Source organism: Callithrix jacchus, chromosome 5 (genome assembly GCF_049354715.1).
Source record: "Callithrix jacchus isolate 240 chromosome 5, calJac240_pri, whole genome shotgun sequence".
Lineage (NCBI taxonomy): Eukaryota > Metazoa > Chordata > Mammalia > Primates > Cebidae > Callithrix > Callithrix jacchus.
In genome coordinates this window covers 14557776-14583422 of record NC_133506.1, presented here as the reverse complement: position 1 = coordinate 14583422, position 25647 = coordinate 14557776, and the positions used below count along the sequence as shown (strand labels likewise).

The window sequence follows — 25647 nt, the reverse complement described above, 5'->3', positions numbered from 1 at the left end:
ATATTTTTATATAGGGTTAAATAAAATACATTTGAAACCTAACTTTACCTGTTTCTTTTTAATGTGACTATTGCTAGGATATTTACAACTGTATGCATGGCTCACATATCAGATAATGCTTATATATAAATGGTCTTTTCTTAGCCATTTTTTTTGTTTGTTTTCTAAGCAGCATTTAAGGATGTTAATTACCCCCACCTCCCACCTCTTTCTTGAAATTTCTTCCTGTGTATTCACTCATACCTCCTCTACCAGCATGCAGGCAGTCCACTGGGCTCCTGTATCTCAGTGAAACACGCTCCTCCTATTTCTATCTGCCAAACCAACCAAATGCTGTCTCTTCTATGAAAGCTTTCCTCTTTGCCCCACACCACAGTGTGGAAGAACTTGCTCCAGTTCTTTTCCAGTGAAGGGCACATATTCCAGCATGCAGCACTTTAAAGCTATTAGTATTTGCATGTGTGCCTCAGTTTATGAAACTGACAGATCTTAGAGAGCCGGAGCCAAATCTGATTATCAGCCTCTAGGAGATGATTTATCAAGAAGGCCAATCAAGAGGAAGATAAAATACAGAATGGAAAAAAGGAAATAGCACACATATTTTTTCATTATTCCCCTTTTTAAGAAATTATTTATTTTAACTGTCACATAATAAGTGACAAGGGGTATATGTGTATGGGGTCCACAGTGATGTTGTGATATATACAATGTATAATGATCAGGTCAGGGTAACTCACATACCCATCAACTCAAACATTTTCATTTCCTTGTGCTGAGAACATTCAATAACCTCTCTTCCAGCTATTTGAAAACATCCCTCTTCATATTCATTCTCTCTCTGTCTCTCTCTTTCTCTAACCCAGGGGTCCCCAGCATCTAGTTCGTGGCCTATAAGGAACCAGACAGCACAGCAGGAGGTGAACAGTGGGCAAGCAAGCATTATAGCCTGAGCTCCACCTCCTGTCAGATCAGAATGGCATTAGATTCTCATAGGAGCAGAGACCCTATTATGAACTCTACAAGCAAGGAATCCAGGTTGTGAACTCCTTATGAGAATCTAATGCCTGTTGTTCTGAGGTGGAACAGTTTGATCCCCAAACCATAACCCTCTCCACTCTCCATCTCATGGAAAAATTGTCTTCCACAAAACTGGTCTCTGGTGCCAAAACGATTGGAGACTGTTGCATATGTATGCATGTACCTATGTCTATATCTATCTGTCTCTACTGATTGGCAGATACATAGGTAGGTATGTAGGTAAGATAGAGAAAGAGGTTGAGCATTCCTAATCTAAAAATCCAAAATCTGTTTCAGCTTTCTGCACATGGCTAGCCAGTTTTCCCAACACCATTTATTAAACTGGTAATCCTTTCCCCATTGCTCATTTTTGTCGGGTTTGTCAAAGATCAGATGGTTGTAGATGTGTGCCATTGCTTCCAAGGCCTCTGTTCTGTTCCACTGGTCTATATCTCTATTTTGGTACCAGTACCATGTTGCTTTGATTACTATAGCCTGGTAGTATAGTTTAGAGTCAGGTAGCGTGATGCCTCCAGCTTTGTTCTTTATGCTTAGGATTGTCTTGGCTTTGTAGGCTCTCTTTTGGTTTCATATGAAGCTTAAAGTGGTTTTTTCCAGTTCTGTGAAGAAGGTCAATGGTAGCTTGATGGGGATAGCATTGAATCTGTAAATTACTTTGGGGAGTATGGCCATTTTTACAATATTGATTCTTTCTAACCATTACCATGGTATGTTTTTCCATCTGTTTGTGTCCTCTCTTATTTCCTTGGGCAGTGGTTTGTAGTTCTCCTTGAAGAGGTCCTTTACATCTTTTGTTAGTTGTATTCCTAGGTATTTTATTCTCTTTATTCAATTGTGAATGGGAGTTCACTCTTGATTTGGCTCTCTGTTAGTCTGTTATTGGTGTATAGGAATGTCTGTGATTTCTGTACATCAATTTTGATCCTGAGACTTTGCTTAAGTTGCTTATCATCTTAAGGAGATTTGGGCTGAGATGATGGGGTCTTCTAAATATACAATCATGTCATCTGCCAATAGAGACAATTTGACTTCCTCTTTTCCTAATTGAATGCCCTTTATTTCTTTTTCTTGCCTGATTGCTCTGGCTAGAACTTCCAATACCATGTTGAATAGGAATGGTGAGATAGGGCACCCTTGTCTAGTGCCAGATTTCAAATGTAATGCTTCCAGTTTATGCCCATTAAATGTGATACCAGCTGTGGGTTTGTCATAAATCGTTTTTACACTAAAATTAACTACAGATGAATTAAAGATTTAAACATAAGACTTAATACCATAAAAACCCTAGAATAAAACTCAGGCAATACCATTCAGGACATAAACATAGGCAAGGACTTCATGACTAAAACACCAAAAGCAATAGCAACAAAAGCCAAAACAGACAAATGAGATTTAATTAAACTTCAGAGTTTCTGCACAGCAAGAGAAACAATCATTAGAGTGAACCAACAACCAACAGAATGGGAAAAAAAATTTGCAATCTACTTATCTAACAAAGGGCTAATATCCAGAATCTACAAAGAACTAAAGCTGATTTACAAGAAACAAACAAACCCATTCAAAAGTGGACAAAGGATATGAACAGACACTTTTCAAAACAAGACATTTATGCAGCCAACAAACAAATGAAAAAATGCTCATCATCACTGGTCGTTAGAGAAATGCAAATCAAAACCACATCTCATGCCAGTTAGAATGGCAATCATTCAAAAAGCTAGAAACAACAGATGCTGGAGAGGATGTAGAAAAAGAGGAACACTTTCACACTGTTGATGGGAGTGCAAATTACTTCAACCATTGTGGAAGACAGTGTGGTGATTCCTCAGGGATCTAGAAGCAGAAATTCCATTTGACCCTGCAATTCCATTACTGGGTATATATCCTGAGGATTATAAATCATTCTATTATAAAGACACATGCACATGTATGTTTATTGTGGCACTGTTCACAATAGCAAATACCTGGAACCAACCCAAATGCCCCTCAATGATAGACTGGATAAAGAAAATGTGGCACATATACACCATGGAATACTATGCAGCCATAAAAAACAATGAGTTCGTGTCCTTTGCAGGGACATGGATGAACCTGGAAACTATCATTCTCAGCAAACTGACACAAAAACAGAAAACCAAACACTGCATGTTCTCACTCATAGGTAAGTGTTGAATACATGGGCACAGGGAGGGGAACATCACACACTGGGGTATGTTGGGGGGTGGGGAGCTGGGGAGGGACAGTGGAGAGCGGGGAGGTTGGAGATGGATAACACTGGGAGAAATGCCTGATGTAGGTAACGGGGAGATGGAGACAGCAAACCACTATGGCATGTGTGTACCTGTGCAACCATCCTGCAAGTTCTGCACATGTACCCCAGAACTTAAAGTACAATTTAAAAAATCCAAAATCTAAAAATCTTCCAAATTCAAAATATTTTGAACACAGACATAATGTCACAAGAAGAAAATTCCCCACCCGACCACATGACATGTTGCAGTCAAAATGCAAGTTCACACAGTTTATTCAGCATCCACATGGGGGAAATAAAACCCTCCCATCTCCCTTCAGTTTTGATACATCTTCTCTGTACATGCCCAGATTCCCTCATGGAGGCTTTCCCACAAAGGATGATAAAATGGCATGTGTGTGGCAGAACATACCAAGAGCAGTTTTCCATAATGTCCCATCAGGCCAGGACATTTGATGAAAGTGATGAGCAGAAGTTAATTAAAAAATAGAAAAAAAATACTGCATAAACCTAAAAATGAAGATCCTAATTGTGTATTGATAGATGGATCCATAAGCATTGCAGTGAACACAAATTATTTAATAGTATGTTGATTATAAAAGAAGCAAAGATCTATCACAGTAAATCAACAATTAAACTATAAGTTTTCAGCATGCTGGTTATAGAAATTCGAAAAACCTCACTGGTAGAGACAGGAGGCAGCCAAGGATCCTCCAGGGAAACTTCACCTTCAAGCCTAAAACAGCCTGAAGGCTGAAAAAACAGACTGCTGGTCCCAGATGAAGCTCACCCTTTTGTCGACTTATTCTTTCTCAGTAATTCCCATCTGTGTACTGGAGGTTGGGGTGGAGTCTTGGGAAGTTCCTGCCATTTGCAGGGAGGAGGAGCCTGGTCTCTCAGGTTCCTGGATGGTGACTTGGGATTACATCTGTGACACGGGGGCCTATTACCAGAAACCCTTCTCACTTTTCTGAGGTTTTTTTTTTTTCCTTTTTCACCCAATAAACCTCATTCCCCCTCACCACTCCAAAAGTGTCTGTGTGACTAACTCTTCCTAATTGTGTGACAAGGACCCATTTTTTTTCCTACAACAACATGGTGTCACATGTTTAAAGTGCTGGGTGATAAGCATCTGCTGATCATGAAGTAGCAGAGAAACTCATTTTTGAGTTTTCCAAGGTCATTACTGATGAAAATCAGACTCCAGAATACATCTATAATGCTACTAAAACAACTGTTTTGGCATTATTGCCTCCAGAAGACACTGACTATAGCTGATGAGATAGCTCCTATAAGAATTAAGGATGCCAAGGACAGAATAACCATGCTAGGATGTGCTAAGGCAGCAGGCACATGTAAGTGTAACCCTGCTGTGATAGGCAGAAGCTTGCATCCTCATTGTTTTCTAGGAGTGAATTTTTTAACAGTGTAATATCATACTAATGAAAAAGCATGGATCACTAGGGACATCTTTTCTGATTACTTTCATAAACATTTGGTACCAGCAGTTTGAGCTCACTGCAGGAAGGCCCTGAATTCTCAAAGATTATGTTTATGCCATGTACTTTCCTCCAAATGTGACTTCATTGTTTTAGCCACATAACCAAGGCATCCTCAGATTAAATAAAAGTAAATATAAAAACACTATTGAAAAGCATGCCAGCAGCAGAGAACAGAAGTATGGGTGTGAAAGGTTTTGAAAAGTTTAGGATACCATAGGTTCCGTTGCCAATGCTTGGAAGTCAGTGACTAAAGGCACAGTTGTGCATGCCTGGCACAATCTCTGGCTTATGACTAAGTCACATGAGAAGAAAAATGTCAGATCTCCTTATATATGCAAAAATTCTACCTTCAGAATCCATCAATAAGCTAGAAGAAGTAGACATCAGTGAAGTTCTTAATATCAATAATGAGGCTCCAGTTGTTCATTCATTAGTCAGTGATGAGGTGGCCAAAATGATTCTGAATCTAGATGATTGTGATAATAGTGACATAGAAAATGACTTAACGCTACAGAAAAAGTGCTTATAAATGACATGCTGTATTGAAGGACTAGAGCAGTGTCTGTTCGTAGTTAATATCAGAAGAAGGAATCATTTCAGTTTATAAAATAAAAGAGAGGCTTCCAAGACAAAAAAAAAAAGTTATTGATGACACAGATGACTCTACAGTTAACATTTTAATAGGCCACTTAGAATAATGTCCCCTCACCCCAGACGACCAACTTCCTGGTCCCTCAACTTCTGACGTTTCTTCTCATCTAAAGAGATAAAATACAGGCTTCAGTAACCTTTCAATCAAAACACTGCACCACACCATAGCTAAAGACTGAAAGCCTGCTGGTGTTTATTGTTGCTGTTGTTTAATATCTCATACAGGCATCATACACGTGATGCTACCGTGCTGCTTAGCTACTTGGAACACATTATCTTTTTCATTGTATTAAAAGTATGTTATATTACTGTTAAGTACCTATGTATGAATAAGTATAAGAAAATAATTGCTTCTCAGTGGCATACAAATTCTGAGTCAGGAATGATGGTGATGCCAAACAACCATAGATTGTACTCAAGTGTGGCCAAGATAGTGGCACCTTTGCTTTCTGATAGTTCAATGTACCCAAACTTTGGTTCAAAACTATTGAAAATGTGTAAGATTACCTTTTGGTTATGTGTAAAAAGTACATATGAAACAAATGAATTTCATGTTTAGAATTAGGTTTCATCCCTAAGATATCTTATTACGTATATGCAAATATTTTTAAATCTGAAATTTGAAACACTTCTGGTCTCAAGCATTTCATATAAGGAATGCTCAACCAGTAGGTAGGTAGGTAAGTAGGCAGGTAGGGATGGATGGTGGATAGATGGATGGGCTGATGGATGGGCTGATGGATAGACAGATAGATAGATAGATAGATAGATAGATAGATAGATAGATAGATAGATAGGAATATCTCATTAGGAGTATGATGAGATGAAATGAGACATCTGATAGAGAACATTTAAAGACGTATTCTTAGGGCATATAAAGGGATTATCTCAATATGTCTATACTAGCTATATTTTCATCCCTAGGTAATGTAGCTCACGTTTCTGTGTCCTCAATCGAAAAGTAACCTGTGAATAATCTTTACCTATGGTGCTGTGTTTTGATTAGAAGGTTGCTATAGGAATTAAATGAATTATTACACATAAAGTACCAAAAACATTACATAGTAATGATATCAATACATTTCACTCTTATTAATTATTATATAATATTTCATTTACTTAAATTTGCAAAGTTTTAAGTTGAAGTACCTAAACTTTATGTGGTCTAAACTTTTGCCAGTTTGGAAATAATGAGTTTTCATGTAAATGTGTTTATGCCATGTCTGTTCTTGCAACAGTGAAAATTGAATTAGACACATTTTAAATATAGAAAAATAAGCCCAGTTCAAATATTTTATAAACAGTAAAATCAAACTGAAAAATTCTAATCATTTCCATCTGCACTTATTTCAAATATTATTTGTAATATATGCTATAGATTTTTGAATGCTGATCAAATATTACAAGACCTCACAAGAGCTTAAGTGCTGACCTTTAATTTTAAATGTGGTATTTTCTTCACAAGTATGGGAAGAATAGGGCGGAGAAATGAATTTTCAGCTCTTGTGAAGGGCAGTGGGGTCCACCAACTTTATTTTTACTGTTAAAATCTGTGTAAAAATAACATTATTATGACACAGTGAAATTCTCTACAATATGCTGAAATGACTAAGAAAATAAAAGGAGGAAAACTTTAAGTGGGTTTGATTTTGAAAGCCAAATATTTTTAGAAAAATGTAATGAAACTTGCTTATGACTTTTACTTTGAACATTTTGCTACAGCAAATGTTTATCTTTCAAAGATCTGGTTTAGAACACACACACACACACACACACACACACACACAGAGAGAGAGAGAGAGAGAGAGAGAGATAAGGTATTTCTTCTTTCTACATTTCATGATTTTAACATTTCCCTTTCCTGGTCCTGGGGAGGATATTAGAAGGGATAAGCCCTAACATTAAAACAAACACATAAATAAACTACCAGTGGGAAAAATAGCACCTCATTTCTTTAAAGATTTAACGTACCCAAAATTGGGCTTCCCTGGGGTCTGCTTTGCTCTGTTAGACTTGTTCAGCAGGAAATGGCACATGCTGAAACTTCAGAGTATCACATACTAGCGGGGGATTGCTGATGTTGGGCCTTAAAGAAAAAAAGTTAGGAAATGAAATTTCCCATAACCCCCTGTAATCAGATGCTTATAACATTGTCCCTAAACCATTAAAGTTCCGGGGAAAAGGTGTCATGCCTTGTCCAGCAGTGCTGAGCTTCCCTGTTTGATGCATGAGCACCTATAGGCACAGTTTGTCTACCTAAGGTTTAAGCCACGGCATTCAATAAATGTTCATATTTAAGTAAGAAAAACACCCACTAGTAAATACTGGCTAATCTCTCCCAGTGAGCTGAAAAAATGCCTGGTACTTGGGAGTAGGGTGTTATAGCAGCTGCGGTGCGAAAGCCAGGACATATATAATTAATACCTACCGCTTTCCCAAAAATGCTTGTTCTCAAGTAAGCTATGTTCTCAATCATCAGCAGATGGCGCTGTTCCCTGAGGCTCAGAGCTTTTCTAAGTGGCCTGTCTCAATGTACTTTGCAGGGCTTAAGAGTGTAGGAGGCTAGAAATCACTTTCTTGAAACACTGGAAACCCTAGGGTTCTTTGCCATGAAGAATTCACCAGGCAGTCTAGTTAACAGAAAGCAAAGAAGTCCTGATAAACCAAAGCTATGGAATGGTCATCTGTTGCAACTGGCTTTCTCTTTGGCCCTATGTTTTTAATATTGTTCCCAAATATAACTGATTTTCATGCAGTCTGGTGCGAGTGCCACTGAGAAGGCAAACCAAACATATTCTTCAGGGAAGGTCTGAGGTGAGCAGACTCCTGGTGTAACATACACATCAGTACTGACACTTCTTGCTAACGGAAGAACAGAGCTTTGGGGATTTTTTAAACCACCTATTCCACAATAAGAGGCAGGATGTGATCTGACTTCCCATCAGAAGCACTTGGGGAGGTATTTTTAAATGACAGATTCCCAAGCCTTATCTCACACCTGCTACATCCGAAACTCTAGGGGTGTGACTCTGGAACCTTTTTGGTTTTTGTTTGTTTGTTTGTTTGTTTAATCTCTTCAAGTCAATTCGACAGATTGAGAATGTTCAAACTATATAACCAGTTCCAATGATATACTGAAGAAGTCTATAATTAAAAGAAACCTGCAAGAATCATGAATAATTTATTTTTCAGATACTCAAAAGACAGTATTATTCCTGGGACTATCTCATAAGAATGTGCTTTTATGAGCAAGCATGAACGCTCATGGTGAAAAGTCATTTTTCTCAATAAAGACAAGAAGGTTGTTAGCTTTCACAAAAGAAATCTGTGAATTAAAAACTATCATGTTGAGTTATTCTTTCCTATGTGTTCTTTGAGCTTTCTATTCAATATTTGTTGATAATCAACTATAATGTTAAGCATTCAAATAATGAGATCAAGCCTCCACCCTCAAAGAGAATACCTAGGGCAGACTGAAAAGGAAAAGATAAGCAACACTACAAACAAGAAACTCTAATACAGGACAGGCATAATCGAATGTAATAAAGAAACACAACGAGGAAATGAAGACAAAAAATAATGATGAATGCTGATGGAAGGCAATTTGGTTGCTTCCTAGCAGAGGTGACATATTTTTAAGAAGAAATTTTGAATAGGATGCCATTTGCTTTTAAAAAGTCATTCTGAATGAGAGTACCATTTCCCTTAAAAGAGCCACAAAAAGTAGCTGCTGGATCACTAGGAACTTGAGGTGAGCCCCTCTTAGTGCAGTGGCCAGCTTCTGCATTCTCTCTGGCCCACCAGCTCCTCACCTACCATCCTATCTGTGAACCTTTCCTAGAAAGAAGAAATGTGCCAAGATTCAGACTTCCTGGCCTTCTTATATACTTCCCGTTTTGCGCGGACCTAAAATTCTGCTTAGAAAAGGAGCAACCACAACGGGCCAGTTTTAATTACCTACTTTCATGTAATAGAATTCAATAATTATGTACTAACATTTGAGTGTGACAAGTCATTCTAAATCTATGAACAATTTAACAAAATGGGCCTTGCACACGTACTGTCCATTGCTGGAACTGCACTAAGTTTGGAAATGTTCCTTCACTTTTTCCAGGGTCCGGCCTACCTCTGATGATGTTTGTATTTTTCTATCCTTTTGTAAACTGGGTCTTTCTTTGTTCCTTTTAACACACAAGCCAGGATGTTACAGATTATTCTCTTGGAGGACTTATTCTTCCAGATTATGAAACGTTCAACATTAAGTTTTATTTTGGATTGCCACTCCAATACAATCACAGGAAAAGAACTACATGAGAATGTCAAACTTTAACTGGTAATGTTATTTACCAAAGGTTATGTTAAAAATTATGGAACCATTATACATACACACACTGGACTTGAACAATTGAGAGACATATGGAAGATTGGGAAAACTAGGTTTCTCACTGTTAGAGTGGAAGGTTGTGTACAAGCCAGGTGAAGAGAAGGCTAATATAATCTAGGGGGCACTTCAGAGTTGGAGACATTCCTATGAACTCATGTTTACCTTAATATAGATGAAGATGGATATACATATAAATATGTATAGATGGCCAACCGTGATAGCTCACGTCTGTAATCCCCACAATTTTCTACGTTGTTGAGGCTTATTTCAAACTCCTGGGCTCAAGTGAAGGTATGTGGATCACTTGAGCACAGGAGTTTGAAATCAGCCTAAGCAACATAGAAAAGATACTGTCTCTCTTAAAAAAAAAAAATTAGCCAGGTGTGGTGGCACACATATGTGGTCCCGGCTACTCAGGAGGCTGAGGTGGGAGAACTGCTTTAGGCTGCACTGAGCTGTGATTACGCCACTAAATACACACAAACACATATGTGAAAAGGAAGGAAATACGTGTGTGTATTAATCCATGAATGTACAGTTATCTACACACAGACACACAGACGTGTGTGTGTCCACTGAGAGTCACTGAGAATCTAGAAATAAATGATACCCCAAAAGCAGCAAACACTCATAGCCCCAGATATTACTTTTGAATAAAATTTTCCAAGAAAAGGAATCAGGGAAACTTTTGCAGAAATGAATAATTATATAGAAGAAATGAATCATTTAGACAGAGCTAAATGAGCATATGAAACCACCTGCAAGTCCCTTATGACATTACAAAAGCATTCTCAATACAGTATAGTAGTTCTCCAATGTCAGCAGGCCTCAGAATCACTTAGAGGGCTTGTGAAAACCATTCTTCTCTCCCCATTTCTGACTAAGTAGGTGTGGAGATGGAATCTGAGAATTTACATTTCTAATACGCTTCCAGGTGAAGATGACACTGCTTGTTCAAGGATTATACTTTAAGAATTATTGCCTTCCCAGAATTGTAACAAGAGGCTGTAAATTACTAAAATAACTACCACCTTCCACTTACATGTTTCTGCCCTACTTCACATGGTCTAAGTTCTTTCGAAAAGCTAGCTAGAAAGCAGATTTAGAAAATAAATGTTAAGCGACAGCGTGAATAGGAAAGATTCAGTGAGGTAGTTTAATATTTTGTACTCTCATTTATTTATTTTTGATCCATTCAATCACCCATTTATCCAACATGGGCTACGTTCCAATTATGGGGTTATAGATATATAGTGAAGGGTGCACCTAACTCAGCAAGAGGTGAATAGGAAAGACTTTTGCAAAGAAATTGATTTAAACTGAATTTTAGTTGGCAAGAAATATGGCCAGACAGATTACTGGGGTGGGGAGGGAGAAGACTGACCAGGCAAAGGTCAAATTTTGTGCAAATTCACAAAGCAAGAGAGAACATTGGCATAGCTGAATAACTGCAAGGAATTAACCAGATGAACAAAATATACCCAGGGCTGTACTAAAACTGGGATCTGAATTAGGATTTCCCTTGTCAACAAATTTGGCTTTTAGGTGGTCCCACTTAAATATCCCTCTTGTCTTCACCTGTCTATCTCAATCCTGTTTTTCTTTATGGACTGAATTTAATCTTATCTAATCCAGAGTTCTTTAACAGTGGCTTAACCTAAAGTAATGTTGTTTTTGCTGCTGTGTCCAAGAACTAAACAGCTCTCAGTTCCTATCATAACAGGTTAGTTCATTATTGTTTGTGTTCATGTGTTATTTCCCATAATTCTTTGCACTTCTCAATCTCCCATAGTACTCCAGTCCAATGTTTTTCACTTTGAAAGAGCCAAAGATATTTGTTAATTTACCACAATTTATCACTCTTATATTAGAAAACTGGTGGTATTTAAGCTAATAATAATGTTTCACATATAAATAAAGGACATCAAATCAATTATACAAGCACAGTGACCATACATGATTGTAGGTTTAAATATTAAACGCAGGCACAATGACCTATATTATAGGTTTAAATATTTTGACATTATGTCATAAATTTTAAGACAGTGTTCATTCTTCCATTTATGGTTACTATAGCCTTCACATTCCTAAGTATCAAAATACTGAAAAGAGTAGATGTAATCCATTTTCATTGAATACAATTGATTATCTATGGAAAACAAAAAACCTCAGTTTTATGAATATGAAAAAGAACAGTCGTAAAATATACTTGAAAATAAGGAAACTTACCCAATTTGAAAACAGCAGGTATGAAGGTCTCTAGGAAATTCAGAAAAAAGAATTTAAAGTAGTGCGAGTAAGAGACAAGATATGGTAGGAGGAAAAGATAGGGCCAAAAGAGACTAGCAATTGATTAATATTTAAATAAAATGTGCTATATGCATACAATGTGGTATATTATTTTGCAATAAAAACTAGCAAAATACTTATACATGCTATAACATAAATGAATCTTAAAAACATCATGCTGATTGAAAGAAGACCATGTACTCAAAAATTCCATTTATATGAAATGCCAGTAACAGAAAAATCTATAGAGACAGAAAATAAATTAATGGATGCCTATTCCTGGGATGAGATGAGGGAAATTGAGCATGGTTGACATCTAAAGGAAATAGAGCTGCTTTTGAAGATGGTAAGACTGTTCTAAAATCAACTGTAGTTGCACAGCTCTGTGAATATACTAAAAACCATTGATTTTTTTCACTCTAATGGGTGAAATGCATGATACGTGAGTTACATATAATTAAGCCTTTACAAATTAAAAATAAATAAAATTAGCAAGACAGTTTGAGCCTTATTTTAAAAGATTATTAATGTTAGATCAAAAACTTTACCCATTAGAGACTAAGTAGAAAAAGAAGTGCCATATGCAGATGTAAATTTCAGAAAGATAATGTCAGTGGCAGTGTGCTACATGAAGTAGAGATGGGCAACAGAACACAATGACTAATGAAGACAAATTGAATCAGAACTTGGTGGCTGGGGCAAAAATGTGGTTGTGGCATAATGAGCATTGGGAAGTAAAACTGACAAGAATTTTATTAAATATGGCATGACAAAGAAAGGTTGGTGGGGAGGGATGTTTTAAGATGCAATTTTGAGTGACAAATGGTGATTTTTAATAGACCAAAATAGGTGATTTGAGGAGAGGAGTGAAAAAGGTAAAAAATTAATATAGTCAGCTCTTTATAAAATGAGTTTGCACTTTTATAAATATATTCATGTCAAGATGTTCAAGCAGCTACTGAAACTGGCTCTGTGGAGGTAAAGAAAGGTAAAACCCATTAAACACTATGTAAAAACAAAGACACCGAAGACTTCCACAGGGTTCTCATATTTGAGACTGTTAAAGGTGAATAAAAGAATTCTATTGACAGTGAGGGCATAGTGGTGCAGGACTGTAATCCCAGCATTTTGGGAAGCCAAGGTGGGAGGATCACTTGATGTCAAGAGCTCAAAACCATTCTGGGCAAGATGTAAAACCTCATCTCTACAAAAAACACAAAAATTAGCTGGGCATGGTGGTATGTGCCTGTGGTCCCAGCTATTCTGGAGGCTGAGACATGAGAATCACTGGATGAGGACAAAACCGCAAGAAGAAATGAAAAAGGGGATGATGTGTAGGTATCGTTTACTGTTTGAGGAACGTATGTTTTACACAGAAGCACACAAGGAAGAAAGCCAAGAGAATATAGCACTAGAACACAAAAAAGACTAATTAGGGGCTGGTCAAAATCAGTTTTGATTTACTCCAGCTTTGGAACCCAGGTAAAACAGGACAAGGGCCTCTAAAATTTTTTTGGTCATCTCTGTCTTTCCTCACTTCATTGACATGGATGTTTTATTTATAAATTTATATAAATCACTCTTGTACAAATTTGCATTATCATCTGTATTGAATTTTCAAAGAAAAAAGTTTTCAGAATTAAAATGTATTCACTTACTATAGTAAATGGACTATATTTAAGCATCAAAGTGTTCAATTCAATCAGAAGTTTTTACTCTGCACCTACTATATGCTAAGTGTAATACTAGCTGCTGGGACTATGATAAACAAACCTGAAACCTGATGTGACCGTTCATCATGAATTAACAGTCCGATCCTAGTTAAAGGCATTAATCAAATAATCACAAACATAGCTATAGAATCACTATGGTATGTATTACTTCTAATATTCCAGATTATAGTGAATAGTTTGTTTTTATTTATCCCATGTCCCATACTTCATATTTCTTAGTTCTTTACTGCTTTGGGGGAATGGTGGCTTACCTAATTGAATTCTCGTACCAGTAAGGTCTAACATTGTTATCTCAAATGATTTCTCAAGAGTTACACAACCATGAAGCTTTAAAGCCAGGTCTAAAGACTGGTCATGTCTTGTAGAATTTTGATATCTTCCTATTTACATCTTTGAATACTGAAAAAAATTCTATGTGATTCATGTGAAGCCTTACAGAAGAGTATAAAACAAGAAAAAATGTGATATATACAGTAAGAAGGAATTTCCTATGTTTTCTTGGCACTGAAATTTTCCTGGAATGGTTTTTGGAAATACATTATTAAAATGCATATTGCTTATGGAAAGTATTAAAATGATACATCCAGATCCTTAAGGTACAGGTTTTATTGAAAGAATTAAATAAAAACTCTAGAGAGGCAAACAAAATCCCACAGCTTCCTTTTTAAAAAAAAAAAAAATGTTCTGATAAGCATTTCTAACCTTTAACAGCAATGAAAACTACAGGTCATAGACATAATGAGTTGAGGTCCTGATAAAATCAGGGTGATAAGAATAGGCAGTGAATTGCAGAGGTTAGCTCAGACTTGAAGAATTCATGAAGGTGTTGATATTCAGCTCAGTATAGATAGCTCTAAGTTCCAGGGACAAAGTCCAGTTGCCAAGAGTCAAGCTCACATAAGGAAACTTGTTAACAAAGCCCAGGAATAATATCTTATAGCTGGCATCAGACCAGGAAAAAAACTGAATAATGTACGTTAGTATCCAGTACTTCCATGATTCCATGATTTCAGCTGTGATGTCTTTGCAAATTACTTTCCATCTTTGTCTCCAGCCTTCACCTAGATCTTGATTTCAAGATTCAAATTCCCATTCTCACTAGATGACTTTCTAATCTCAAACTCAACTGGACTCACCAATTTCTCTCTCAAGCCTGCTTCTATCTGACATTCCTCAAGTTAATTGCAACATCTCTCAAGCATTCAAGCTTGAAGACAAGAATCCTCTCCGACTCCTTTCCCTCCCTTCTTAGCTACAATCAGTGCCAGATCCTCTTGATTCGACTTCCATCTGACTCCAGGATACACAACCTCCTTTCCACAAGCACGGTCACTGTACTGGTTAGTATGGCCCTAACTAATCAACTCTTAATTGATTAGTCACTCCCTTTAGTTTTTCCTCCTAATTCACTTTATCACCCATTTCAAATTTATTCTTGATAAAGGATTACATTTATTCATACCTCTGAGCAAGACTCTTAAATACCCTTGTTGCATATAAAATAAAGCCCAAACCAGCCACTTACCAACCAAGAACATCTGCCTTTGACCTCAATGATTTTTCCAAAATTATCTCCTTACCTGTCTCCAGTTCACACAGTGTTGCCTACTTGCTATCTGATAAGTCAAATTTTGCTTTTTCATGTTACCTTTTTATGGTGTTACTTCAGCTTATAATATCCTCCAACCAATGAATTTCTCTGTATCAAAACTCTACCCATTTTTCAATTCTGTTTTCATAAAGCCTTCAAAAACATGGAGGTTAAGCCATATTACTCAAATTCTTATACCTTCGTTTACACAAATTCTCATAATGCTGAATTTTTTTATACTAATGATTTTAGTATGTGCCTAGAGTCCCTCCTAAAATTTACTATTCACAAGAGTACAACTGGTTCTTATCAAACTTAGAAAGGTACAACGCACCTATTTAAGTGTGTCATGCAAGACAGGCCATTGGTATTCTGAACAACGAACACTTCGCAGATTCAAATACCAAATTCTGCAGGAGCTATGCAGCATGTTCCAGGTCACACAGCTGTGAGAAGAGAGCCTTAATTCCAAGTCTCCAGAATTGTCCCTCACAGCTTTGCCTTACACCAGCTGCCTCAAGTTTACCCACAGGTTTCAGCACATCCCATGGGTCTCTTTTTACTTTTCAACCAATGAGTAAATGTGTTTTCTCCCAGACTCTGGTGAAAAACACAAACGCATGTTCTTTTTCTGTTTCACATAATGATGTTTTCTGCCCTCTAGGATCTCAATTCCACTGAAAACAACACTATTGCTGTTTTCCTTGGACATCAACATGAAATTTAGCTGAACTCCTCCTAACCCCTTGGATCCTGGACCTTGGGCTGCAAGTCACTTGTGCTTCCCAGTTGCCTCACAAGTACTTTCTGGTTTCAACCCGGTTGGAAATATTGAGACAAGAGTCTCTCTCAGAGGGTAGTGTTTGATTGCTTTTACTTTTTTGAGTTAGAGGGAAGCAAAGCCTCTAAAAACAAATAAACAACAGTTAATCAAGTTTTTGATCCTCCTCAAAAGCTTGAACTCAGTTCCAGTTTGAGGCAAAAATTTAGGTCAGTTCTCATTTTATTTATTTGTTTCAAATTTTTCAAGGGAGCCCTTCACCTAGGACGCCCCAGGGCACAAACACAGTAACACACACATACACACATACACAAAGCACACATACATACAATTACCATGTTATTTTCAAATTCATCCACATCTCCATAAAAGCACTGCAAATAACTAAAAATAGCAACAACAATAACAAAGCAACTCCAAAACCAACATTTTATTAGCTTATCTTACAGAGGGACTTGCTCTAGTTACTTTGGTAAAATGGCTTGAATGAGGATGCTAAAATTTTCCCCTACTCTGAAATATCCATAAAATCATCCTATCCTCTTACTTGAAACCCCCACCACAGGAGATTAAGTTCTTTAAATGAAAGCATTAATCTAAAAAAAAAAAATCCTTTAATGTCCTAGAAAGGGTATCATTAAGCCATTGACACCTCGTTGTGAATTAGTTTACAGATTAGTGAGTGAGTCACTCTCAAGAACTGGAGGAACTCCCCACAAATTTAGACATTTGCTCACTATCCCCCAAACCCCTCCTTCTACAACTTTGCCCAATCCACATTTATTCAGTGTTGTTTACTTATCAAGAATCCAACCAGTGCCAACTATCTGGAATTTATTTAACAATTAAGGCTTAGCTCAAAGTTCACTTCTTTCATAAGTAGCACCAGGATAAAATGGCTACAAAGTGCCAAGTGTTTTACAGTGCATTGCTTGTTTACTTTTTTTGATGACTAGGTAAGAGAGAAACTATCTTAGAAATATGTCACATTCTATCTCCCCAACTGACAAAGAGTTCTGAGAGCCCATCATGGGGAAGGGTATATGCATCTTTGCATATTTTACTAGATTAATGATCAATAGGTGTTGTTGAATAGAGAACCTTTATTTCTTATGACTATTCCAGTTTGGACAACAATCAAAACAGAGCAAGGGCAGCAATTTAGAACTTTTTTTCTTTTTTTGACATCAAATAGAAGTATTCAGGAGGACACTAAAGGTCATGCATAGCTTTATCCTGAGCCTCATTTTAATATAAAGTAGTGAATGAAATCAAAGTTCTTGAGGAGGTAGGCAGTATAGACCACAGGAGAAATAATAAATAATGTTCAACAGGGAGAATAAATGTATGAGAAGGCAGACAAGGGATGGTAAACATTTTTTTTAAAAGCTGGTAACAGACTACATCCAGTTTCTCATAAAAAGGCTGCAAGTTTATCATCTTAGAATGCAGGATAGGATATGACTAGAGGCCAGGAGAAGGGAAATAAAATTTTGGAATAGCTTCCAAAGACACAGGAAAAAAAGCTATCCATGAAGAAGCAAATTACTATCATGCAGTATTGAGGACTCTGCTATGCTTGACACACTCAATTGCAGCTGTACATCAGAACTATCTGAAAGTGTACCAGTATAGCTTTTGACATGGTAATACACACAACCTATTTTGTGTGTATGAGAGGTAAGGGAAACCTAAAAACATTTGATGATTTTTCATCAAATAGACTGAAACTCTTCTAAATAAATAATCATTTATCTCCATATACACTGAGAATGTAGGAGATCTTAGGGGATTTACCACTGCAGGTCTCCTCTCCAGCACCTCTGCAATAGTAAGGCAGGAGAAAATATGATACAACATAAAAAAACAAGAACTTTAGAATGAGAAGAGCTACACTAAAATAACTGGGAATGAAGATTCATTTAGCAAGTGCTTGTAATACATGTTAGCAAAGGGGAGTACGGTGGAAATTGTGCCACAGAATTGTGGGGCCCAAGAATGTAAGGACTAAAACACATCTTATAGATCCTCTAGCCAATAACAGAGCTGCATACTAGAATCTCATAGAAGGTTTAAGATAAAAACACCATGTCAAAGCTTCTCCTCAAGAGGTTTTAGTTAAGCTGTTATGGTACCTGACAAACAATAGGTTCTAAAAGCATCCCAGGTGATTCTAATGTGCAGAGAGGGCTAGAAGCTAGCCCAATTCTTACTTAGCCTGGGTAGGAAGACTTAAATCCAACGATATCAATGATTTGGCCCCTGGGGTACAACTAATGGTAGAGGAAGAAAGGAAATTTCTCTCTTTAGCACAGGGATTTAGACAGATCACATGACAATACACACATCTCTTAAAATGCAAATTATCCTCACCTTGCAAGATTGTTTTCAAAATTCCATGGTAAAGCAACAATCAGATACCATTAGATACCTATTAAAATGGCCCAAATCCAGAACTCTGACAGTACCAAATGTTGGCAAAGATATGGAGCAACAGGAACTCTCATTCATTGCTGGTGGGAATAAAAAATGATACAGCCACTTTGGAAGATGGCTTTTCAGTTCCTTACAAAACTAAACACTCTCACCATATGATCCAGCAATCATGCTCCTTGGTACATATCCAGAAGTGTTGAAAATTTATGTTCACACAAAAATCTGCACACGGACATTTATAGAAGCTTTATTCATTATTGCCTAAACTTGGAAGCAACCAAGATTTACTTCAGTAGGTGAATGGACAAATCAACTGTGGTAAATCCATGAAACTGAATATAATTCAGCACTAAAATGAGATGAGCTATCAAGTCATAAAAATACATGGAGGAAACTTAGATGCATATTATTAAGTGAAAGAAGCCAACCTAAAAAGGCTCCATACTATATGACATTCTGTAAAAGGCAGGACTACGGGACAGTAAAAGTTTCAATGGTTACCAGGGGTCACAGAAAAGAAAGGAATAGGCAGAGCACAGAGGATTTTTAGAGTAGTGAAACTACTATGTATGATTCTATAATTGTGGATCATGTCTTTATACATTTGTCAAAACCAAGAGAATGTGTAACACCAAGAATGAGCCCTAATATGTAAGAAGTTCGGGCATGATGATATGTCAATGTAGGTTCATCAATTGTTAGCAAATGTACCATTTTTTGGGAGATGATGGAAGGCTGTGCATATGTGTGGGCAGGGAATATATGAAAAATCTCTGTATCTTTTGCTCAATTTCATTGTGAACCCTAATGTTCTCTAAAAACTAAATCTATTTTGAAAAGTCACATGTCGCACAAATTCCTGGTACCAGAGAGAACAGCCTATTGAGTTTCTAAAAGACGCAAAAGGCTTGGTCAAGTTATTTGTTGCCGTATTTCCCAGTATCCCTCCCTTCTTTATGGATGGGACTTCTTACGAATGAATGAAAGAAAATTTACAAGTAGTGAAGAAGGGAAATGAGCTTTCCCTCAACCATCAAGAGAGTAAAGGACTGTGGAATGATTGATAAGAACTGAAACAAATCAACGGTGAATTTTAAACATTAAAACATGTCGTCAATGTAAGTTGCTACTAGAATCAATAATAGTGGTTGCCATATCTGGGCAGGTTAAACATGTTGTTTATTGCCCAAGAGGGAGAGAGTTAAAGAGAAAGTGAGGGAGGAAGGATACAGAACTAAAAGTCTACACAGAAAATTAAGTGTGTGCTAAACATTAAATGCCTCTCATGCCAAACTATTGCCTAAAGCCACTTCAGCCACTAATGGCCACCTCATCACAAAACTCCAAGCTGACATTTATATAGACTCCTATGTAGATTCTCTGGTTGCTGTCACATATAAGTCATAGTTTCCTCTCCAGCCACACCATATCCAAACTTTGGAAACACAGCAACAGAAAACTACCTGAAACCAGAGATGTGGTCTTTCTTCTAACCCATATGAAAACAGGTAGTTACCAAAAACAAACAAAAAAATTACATTACTCCAAAGTATTGACTTTCAAAAATATTCCTATTGCAAACCTGGAAATTGAACAAGATAATCAGTAAGTGAGACAACCAAGAAATAATGATGATCAAACCAACTTTAAAGAAGCCTCTTCCATCTATGGTGTTTCACAGTCAATCAGAGCTGTCTGTCATGAAACTAATGAAGCTTAACCTTCAGGGTCCTTACCTGTGTAACCTCTTTCAAGGTTCCAAAGAGGTATCTAAAAATGAACTCAAGTTTATATTGCTTTTTAAGTTTTTTCAAAAATAGGATATTTAATCAAAATTGATTTAATATCACTTTCATTTCAATGTATTTTACTCTTGTAGATAAGAAAATTTTTCTCATTTATTTTTCTATTGTGTATATTTAAGACATTTGAAAAATATGTAAAATGTATATTATGAAATATACTAAAATGAGGTGTTTTTTTTTTTTTTTTTTGCTTTTCCTTTTCATGTGAATGAAAAATTTATTTCTTAAAAAAGGATTTTTAGGTCTTTGTTTTTCAAGGCAAATTAACACTTAATATATGCTTAACTTTGACCTCCAATCTGACAGGTCTACTACCCTGATGAACTGGAAGAGACTTTTCAGGCCCTGATAATGACTTTTCTTTATTCCAGCCTCTCAAGACTCTTTGTAGATTGTCTCTTCAATGTCATTCTCTGAAGCCCCTGCAGCATGTGAGGGTTCTACAACAGTCCCTTTTCAAACTGCCTTGTCATTCCAAGGTCAGTTGTCTAAATCAACTCATCTGATAGGTTACACAATATGTATCAGACAATGTGCGGCAAAACATAGCTCTCCCCTTTCTTCTCACAGAGGAACTAAAGTTCCAAAATGTATACAAAACCATCTTCCATCTCCAACTGTTTTCTTGTTTTTCCCAGCTTTATGCGAAGCAGTCTCATTAATACATTCTTCACAAGGTGTTGCCTAGTGCCTTCCACTGCACCTCTAAAGTTGGAAGAATCTGATCCCAAGTCTTAACATGTACCAAAAAACAATCAGGTCACAAAGTCAACAGCAAAAAACCCTCCATGCCCAACATTTCAAAACCTCAGCAAAGTAACAAGAATAAACGTGATGATGAAAACAACTTTTGATTAAGCCCCACTTCTCTTATTAAAGTATTTCTCCTACAAAAGTCATCTTTCCAGAACCAAACATATTTGATGGTCTAAACCCATATCGAGGTCATCAATCACTGACCATAAGGGAGACTGTAACATGGGGGTAAAAACCATACAAAAACAAAACAGAAAATGACAAGCTGTTTCAGTTTCCTCAAGGTGTCAGTTCATCCTTACCGGTTGACTACAATCCTCAGCTGTGAACCTAAAGCACAGCTGCGAGAAATTTACAAGGCATTGACTCTCAAAGTTTCATATCCTGGTGTTAAAAATAAACGTTAATCACCCAGAAGAACGCCATTTCTTTGAGACATGGTCCTCTGACATACCTGCCTCATAGAACAATATGGAAATTTAAGGTAATGGCCTCTGGCTTTATTCTTTCTCTTTCCCTGTCTTCTCGCCCTGTGTTCCATTTTGCTCTATGGCCTAGGTTTTCCTTGGCTTTCCCCAAACTCCCTTAGTGCCTAGACAGGTCTACTTCTGGCGAATGCCCTGTGAGAATTAACTTTGATGCCTCACAAAAACAAACCCGACGTTACTTTTATTTTTCCTCTAATTACCAGTGTGGGAGGGAGACGCAGGAAAAAAAAAAATGCCAGTATACTAACACCTATCGAAATCAGCACGCACTCTTTCCTCGACCCCAACTTTGTTCCCAACGCTCAATTTTTGATGCAATAAAATGGGGGATGCAGGCCTAGAATATAACTTTTTACAGGGCGCGGTTTAACCATGCTTTGGGCGACTACTGAGTTCCATCCAAGCTAGTTTCCAACCTTACCTCTTATCTCCTCCTTCAGGAAGACTAGCTTCTCTGTGTTCGCCAGACGAGCTCACCCCGCATTTCTGCCATCTTCAGGATCTCTTTGGCCTTCTCGCACAACTCCGACACTCTCTAGTCGGCCTTGCCACTTGGGTGCTGTACGTGGTTGAGGACACTCCCCTCCGAGGCCTCCACCTGCGTTTTCATCTGGATAAGCATATTGTCCATCCCTCACAGCTTGCTCCTGGTCTGCAAGGTCACTGCCAGTTCTCGCGATACGAGACGCGAAGTCCGCGCGCATCTCCTGGATGACCAGCAGCAGGACTGATGACCTTGATATGGTTGAGATCATCAAATGTGTTTGGTTCTGGAAAGATACCTTTTGTCGGAAAATACTCTCATAAGAGAAATGTGGCTAAATCAAAAGTTGTTTTCGTCGTGTTTATTTTTGTTACTTCGCTGTGTTTTTGAACCGGAGCTGTAGGAGGAACTGCTCGAAATCCTCCTCTGGCTCCAGCACCTCCACTTCCGCCGGCGCTTCCACCTCTTGGATGTCCGGAGGCCGCGTTTCCACCTGCCGCTTCTTCGGGACCACTGTAGTGACTTTCTTCTTACCGGAACCACCCCCGTATGGTGGAGCAACAGTTAACTGCTGGAGTCTAAGAGACCTACAAGCTTTGTCAATAGAATTCCCGAGTTATCTTTAAATTTTTTCTTCCTTTTAATTGTAAGCCTTTCGCTTCAGAACTCTAGTGGGAATAATCCCCGTGGATGCGCACAGTGCAGCGGCCAACAAAAATGCTTGTTTGTTTTAAACAATGAAATCTACATGCTATAATTAATGCATGTAGGATCAAAGCATTTGACTTTTGGTCTTGTCTTTGCCTCTTTAATGTTTCCCCCTTTGGGAAATTTAACTAGTGTAAGTTTCAGTTTTTTTTCCACAATAGCATCCTCAGCCTGCTCTACTTCATAGGAGACATTTATGTGGCAAGTGAGGTGTAAAATGTGTGGGAAAAAAATATAAGCTATTTTTGGCAGGGTAGAGTTTTTTTGTAACCTATGTGATTTTTCTTCTTTAAACCTAGTGGGAAAAGGTGTTTCAATAAAATAGACATTCTATTCTAAGAAGCAGTCACATTAGCAAGAGAAAATTTATTGGCCTAATAGATAATCCAATCTTCAGATTTTGAAAGACTTACCTCTATTTCCTTGGAGAATCATAAAGACACTATACTAGTCCCATAAAGTAGATTTAGGAAGAGCGATGCCCATGGCCATGACCTCACAATATTCCACCAGATGGAGCCAGAGATTGAAGAGATTATTGTAAAATTAGGCAGAAGAAAGACCACTACTCATCCAAGTATAATAATATTTGGATTAAAAAGCAAGCTGGAGGTTAGTGGGAGTTCATGTTTACCAGTAGACTGTTTTATTTCTGGTCATAAATAATATTTGCACATTTTCCCATATATCACAGGGTAGAAATAAAGTGATGTACTACAAAGATAATTGGGAAAGCATTTTCTAAACTACAAAGTATTCTTTACAAATGTTGCTATTACTATTGTAATATTCTGAGGGTTAATAGTAGCACTGTTTCTGAAAAGCAACAAGCTTACAAATAAATCTGCAATCATTTATTGAACATAAATCAAAAGATATGAAGATTCAGAAAGGATTAATATAATTCTTATTTTTATAGAACTCATAATTTCATGTGGGCCTATAAAACATGGCCATGTAACCGAAATAAATTAGGGCATGCCAAATGGCTCAGCTGCTTCTTAGGGTCTCATTTATAGAAACACAGAATACTAGTCAAATGTAATTTAAAAGTACATGTCCCTTATAGGATTGAGGATCTACCTTTTATTGCTGAACAGAGGACTTACGAAAAATTCTCCAGCTTATCTTTTTCTACAATTCTCTTAGCCCTGTGAAACTCTGGTGTTTCTTTTCCTCAATATTTCTCAACTCTCTTTGAATTTTCCCCTTGATACTCTTGATACTCATGAATAGCAGAGAGTGTGTGTTATTCATTTTGGGCCACTCTAGAATAGCCACAAACTTAACTATTTATAAGCTATAACATGAATCCACTCTTTAATGAATTTAGAAATAAGGCCATAGCCTCATCTGGTAAGTCTAGTTCTTTTCACTCTCTGACTGCTTCCTCCACCCCACTCCCCCAAATGATATCCAATAGAGAATTTCTAGTAAATACAATTATGATTTTATTAAAATGCTAGGAGGTTGGACTTATGTAAGAAGAAACTTCACAAAATGAATGTTTTTATTAAATTTTTTTCTGTTATTCTGTCAATACCATAAATGTTACCAATTAGTTATTTATGATATGTTGACTGTAGATAGAAACTAGGTAAGAATTCTACCATGAAAATGAAACTGTAAAAAGTTGTTGAACCAAAGGGCTACCAATGGATTATCCAAACCTAGACAGAGATTCCCAGTAGATAACCTTTAGTAACTTTAGAGGCTTCTAACGTGGCTTGTTAATGCTGTCTCTGTAAAATTTAACAAAGAATAATTCCCTATAAGATGTTTTATTGACTTCAAATCTGGAGCAGATAATTTCTAGGTTTCTCATCAAAGCTTCTTTTCTATGTCCAATGAACAGGAAAATCTCTCAAATGGTTAAACAATTGCCCTGGGATCTGGGTGTAGCTTAAATCAGTTAGATTTGGAGTGTGAGGAGGCCAAATTTATATATGGAGAAAATAAACATGACCTTTTTCTGAGCTAAGCTTCTCTAACATGCCCCATGAATAAATCTGAAAGTCACTTCCTTTCTTGGATTGTATTTTCTATATTCCTTACTGATCCCTATGGAATATGGACCAAAGCACCCACAGCACCTCCACCACCAGGTTCTCAGTATCTCTTCTCTTTCTCAACAAGAAAGAATTTCAGCATCCAAAATAGAATCCCTTTCAAATGGCAATTAGCCTTACATCCCTGTTATCTATGTATGTTTGTTATCTAAGTAGTATGTTTGTTATAAAATAGTAATAAAGTGATATTTTTAAAAAATAGAATGAACCTGGATAGCGACAATCTATCCTGAACCGTCTAGCTTTATTTCGAACAATGTAAGTTACTTCAGGAAAATGACTGACAGTGCTTTTCCTAGACAACTAAAATCATCAGTCTTGCTGTCCTGTGGTCTTGGTGTTTTAGGTACCTGTGTGGTTCACGGTAATTTGTAATTGAAAAGCTTATCTGACTTACATTCCCATCTTCTCTGTATTTTCTTTATCCCCAGTTCTACTACCTAAATTTCTGAAGTCTAAGATATAGACTAGAAAAAAAAAAAACTTACAATAGATGAAGATAGGGAAAATAAAATAAAGCAGCTTATAATCTCTTTTGCGGGACATAATTTTTTTTAAAAAAAAAAAGCGAGCACACTTACACTTCTAGAAAGACTCTTTTTACTTTCCTTTACCTAGGTACACTGTGGGAGAAATTCTTTTCTCCTCTTTACAGGAGACACTAAAGGTAAACTGCTTTTTAAA

At 37.0% G+C, this 25647-nt stretch overlaps 1 pseudogene; it reads right to left on the bottom strand.

Moving 5' to 3' along the window:
• Positions 1-20634: 20634 nt before the first annotated feature.
• On the bottom strand, positions 20635-25368 carry LOC144582797 (MORF4 family-associated protein 1-like; annotated as a pseudogene).
• Between the last annotated feature and the right edge of the window lie 279 nt (positions 25369-25647).